Source organism: Telopea speciosissima, chromosome 6 (genome assembly GCF_018873765.1).
Source record: "Telopea speciosissima isolate NSW1024214 ecotype Mountain lineage chromosome 6, Tspe_v1, whole genome shotgun sequence".
In the NCBI taxonomy this organism is placed as follows: Eukaryota; Viridiplantae; Streptophyta; class Magnoliopsida; order Proteales; family Proteaceae; genus Telopea; species Telopea speciosissima.
The window spans coordinates 40,372,035-40,376,822 of NC_057921.1; the positions used below are offsets into that span (position 1 = coordinate 40,372,035).

General features: G+C 38.8%; 1 pseudogene; it reads left to right on the plus strand.

Moving 5' to 3' along the window:
- Positions 1-211: 211 nt before the first annotated feature.
- On the plus strand, positions 212-3,210 carry LOC122665734 (annotated as a pseudogene).
- Positions 3,211-4,788: the final 1,578 nt, after the last annotated feature.

Genomic DNA, 4,788 nt, shown 5'->3' on the forward strand with positions numbered 1-4,788 from the left:
CTACCATTAACATTAATCATGCCATTCTTTTCGAGGTCCAATGAGAAATCCAAATTATAATATATCTCCTCGTAATTCACCCATCTCTACATCTAGATAAATCTATATTTGTTCAATAGTTTACTATTACAACTACTTCCAAAGAGTCAAAGAGGAGAATCTAAGAAAAGATTTATTTAATTGGTACTATCCTTCACTCCCCGCTCTCCTAATGTCTTCTTGGACCATTGGAATTCTCTTAGCAGTACTAGTTGGAGGGCTCTGGTATCTATCAATCCATCTCCGGCATGCATCAAGAAGCGCCGAGCAACAAAGTGATGATCGCCAATTACCACCTGGCCCTCGAGGGATTCCGATTCTCGGCAATCTTCTCATGTTGGGTGATCTCCCTCACCGTACCCTCCATCAAATGGCCCAGAAGTATGGACCCATCATGTACATCAAGCTTGGCCTCGTGCCAATTGTGGTGGTATCATCGCCTCAGGCAGTGGAGTTGTTCCTCAAGACCCATGACAACGTCTTTGCTAGTCGACCTTACACTTTGGGTCCCCAGTATTTTTTTTATGGGAACAAAGGCCTGCTTTTCGCACAATACGGTACATATTGGCGCAGCATGCGCAAGCTGTGCACCAGAGAGTTGCTAAGTGCAACAAAGGTTGATTCATTCAAGTAGATGAGAAAGGAGGAGGTGGGCCTCTTTGTTGGATCTCTTAAAGAGGCAGCCAAAGCTGGTGCAGTGGTTGATATGACTGCCAAGGTGGGATCGCTGATTGAGGATATGACCTTCCGGATGTTGATTGGTAACAAGGTCGATAATGTCCACCTAAACACAGTTATTGAGGAATATCACAATCTTCTTGGGACTTTTAACCTGGCCGATTTCTTTTCCTATATCGGAACACTTGACCTTCAGGTAAGTCTCTTTAATTAACACTACAGTAAACATAAGAGCTCATTTTTTACACTAAGGAAATGAAAATTTTCCTATTGGCACTATTGCATAGTAAATTTATTTTTTTTCAGTCGAAAGAGAATTTACTAATGAGAATAAACATGTGTATAACCTATGGCTTCAGACTCAAAAAGTTTAGAGAGCCACGAAATGGAATACGGCCATTCTATCCTACATATGACGGGCAAGGCCTTCCTAGATTGGGCATCTATAACATTGTTCATAGTTAGTGGACATGGTATGGATTCGTGATATGGACACTATCGTCCATCCATCCCACTCACCAGTCAAATTCCAGCCTGCAACTAGTTTCATCACCTGGTGCGCTTTGACAAATGCTCTATCTACCTAGGAATTCCTTTTGCCCTTGAATCTGTCCATTCCCAACTGATTCCTGTGCTGGAATGCCCTTGAAAATATTGATCACTTATTTTTTAGTTGACCCTTCTCCTTCCTTCCTTAGAAGGAGAAAGGAGATGGATCAGACAGGAGTTCAAAGGAAAGTCGATCTACAATCGGGCTGTTAAGATGGTTTTTTGTGTCTCGATCTACCACATCTGGTTGGAAAGGAACAAACGTAGATGGACATTCACCTCCTGTCCTTATAACCAGCTTTGGAGTGCTATTAAGTTGATGTTAGATCTAAGGTTAACAATTTTCATGCCTCAGATAATGATTGCCCCAAGAATCGGCATATTGTTTCTTCTTGGGGTTTTCAGATTATGCTTTGTGAGCTTCCTTTGATGTATTCTGTCCAGGGTTCAGCCTCTTGTTCCTTTGGGCTGTCTTATTTAGTTTCTCTTCTTTCTTTTTATAAATTCTTTAATAAAGAAAAAAAGAACAGGAAGCGATTGTTAAAAGCATATTTAAACTTTGGATAAATTACACATCACCCCCTGCTTTTTAAACGAAACTTTGATCGCCCCCTAGTTTTTGAAAAAACTCAAATCACCCCCTCTACAGTAATAGTGCTAGTCTGTTGTTAGTTATTGGTGTGAAAGGACTATTTTACCCTTGTGCTAAAACTTTAGAATTAAATTTATAATACTAACCTTCATCTTCAACATTGGTCAAGGGTAGTTTAGGGATTGAAATTTATTTAACTAGCTGACATCATCACTTAACAACATAAAACTAACAATAGGGACTAATTTGTCATATTGGAGTCTAAGACAAGGGGTGATTTGAGTTTTTTCAAAACCAGGGAGTGATCAGAATTTCGTTTGAAAACCAGGGGGTGATGTGTAATTTACCCTTAAACTTTTATTCATGAAGCTAAAAGAATGAAAGAATGAAGTTTCACTTTCTTAAGGGAATCTAATAGCATTGATGTGTTTAATTACTTCACTGTTTTTGGGTTGCCATCTCAATATTGCTATGCAATCTATTGCAGCATTGTTAATCTTTATATATATTAATTAGGGATTGGGTCGACACATGAAGGAAATTAGCAAAGTCTTTGATGGGTTTTTGGAGAAGATCATTGATGGCCACATAAACAATCCTAAAGATAACCAGAAAGACTTCATTGATGTGATGTTGTCTTTGATGGTGGATTCAGAACATATGCAAGCAAAAGAACAACGCTACATGATCAATCAGACTAGTATAAAAGGAATCATTCTAGACATGATTTTCGCTGCAATAGACACATCAGCTGTCACAATTGAATGGGCCTTCTCAGAACTCTTAAGGAATCCTAAGGTGATGGAAAGGCTTCAGAAGGAGTTGAGGAATAATGTTGGCAAAAATCGGCTAGTGGAGGAAGAGGATTTAGTTAAACTGGAGTACTTGGACATGGTGGTGAAGGAAGCCATGAGGATTCATCCTATTGCTCCGTTGCTACCTCCTTGTGAGTCCATGGAAGACATAACAATCAATGGATACCATATACTCAAGAAGTGTCGTGTGATTATAAATGGTTGGGCAATCCAAAGGGACCCTAATGTGTGGTCGATTTATGGTGATGCTGAAAAGTTCTTACCTGAAAGATTTATAGAAACTAATATTGACATCCACGGACTTGACTTCCAACGTATCCCATTTGGATTAGGTCGTAGAGGATGTCCTGGTATAAATCTTGGCCTAATAGTTGTGAAACTAGTACTTGGACAATTGGTACATGGCTTCGATTGGGAGTTACCCAATGGCATGTCACCTACGACTTGGACATGACTGAGAAGTTTGACCTATCTGTTCCACGAGCCAACCATCTACTTATGGTTCCAAGTTATCGCCTTTGTGGCAACAAATTGTAAGGAGTGTACTGGCCTTGTAGTATTGTGATCCTATTTAGATTTGTGTGTACTTTTGCTTTGTGTTGTCTCTATCAACGTATCGTATGTTTCCTAGTCGCAGTCTGATTTTATGTAATGTGTTTTCCTCGAAGAAGTTTGTGTATTGATTAGGGTTACTTGTACGTGCTGCTGCTATATATATATATATATATAAAGAATTATGTTATAGAATATCGTTATTCCCAAGCCGACACTGAGAGGGGGGTGAGTTCTTCAAAAATTTCTCCCACTAACAACCTCTGCCACACTTCACACACTGTCACTGTACCTAGTTCTTCCCATTTTCTTGAATTCCTTTTATTCCAGATGTGAAGAGGGACTAGAATGAAGCCAGCCAGCCATACACACTTGAGTGAGCAGGGAATCTTCACGTACATGAGCGTACATGAACGACTCATAGCCGTTCAGATGGAATCCAATCTGTGAGAATATTCTATCTAAAAGGCTGTGAGTCGTTCACGTACGCTCATGTACGTGAAGATTCACTGGACCCCACACTTGAGGGGTATAAAATCAGATTTCCTCTTCCATCATATGAAAAGCTAATCAATAGAAGAATAGCAGTGAGATATTTTAAAATATTCCAAGAAATGTTTTCATATTTAATTAAGAAAGAGCACTCCATAAAAGGTTATCTAATTAAACTTTCACAAGCATAAAGACATATTCCAATGAGGCACCATTGGAACCCCTTTCAGAGCAACTATCTCATCTGTTTGCAATCTTCAATGCATAAGCCTCCACCTGAAATGGATTGCCTAGGTTGAAGGTAGGCAATCCAAATAATAGAAGACCAAATAGGATTTTGATTGGTTTTGCGAATTCCATTCCATGATGATTTGACGGAGAAATTACCTAATTGCAAAAGCCTCCAGATCCACTTCTCTTCCTGAATCATATAAGAAAACATAATCTATGAAATAGACTGAAAATTGTCTGCAAAAAGAGGAAGATACGGGAGGAAAAGACCACTTTGATTGATCAATAAATGCAGAAACTCTGGTGTCCAAGTTCTTGAATAAAATTTGGTCTAATCTAGTTTTCTATACAATTATCCGCTCCTCTAACCATTAGTACTTCCAGAAATTTATTTTGGTTCCATCACCAATGATCTATCCCTCCTTTGATTCCTTTGAAGATACAAATCCTCATACACGACTAATTCCTCGCCATATGGATGATGACTAAGCAGGAGGCTTTAATGAGCCGTCCGCATTTAAATACCTCACACACACATATGATCCAAAAGATGATGAGTCATTTTTAATAGACTAATACAGTTAGCAAAGAAACTTGGAGAAATGCCTACACAAGATTGTTGGGAATTCCACTCGCCTAAGTTGGTCACAACTTGTTTTTGATGATAACAAACACTTAAAGCTATTTAACAATTGTCTTTATAGTATCATGCCTTGTAGTGATCTAAATTGGAGAAGCAAAGCCAAAAAATGGAACACCATTCGACATATTCATTGAATTAGAAAGTCCAAGTAAGCTTGAAGATTGATCACCTCCATTGTGAAGAAGATAGAAGCATGA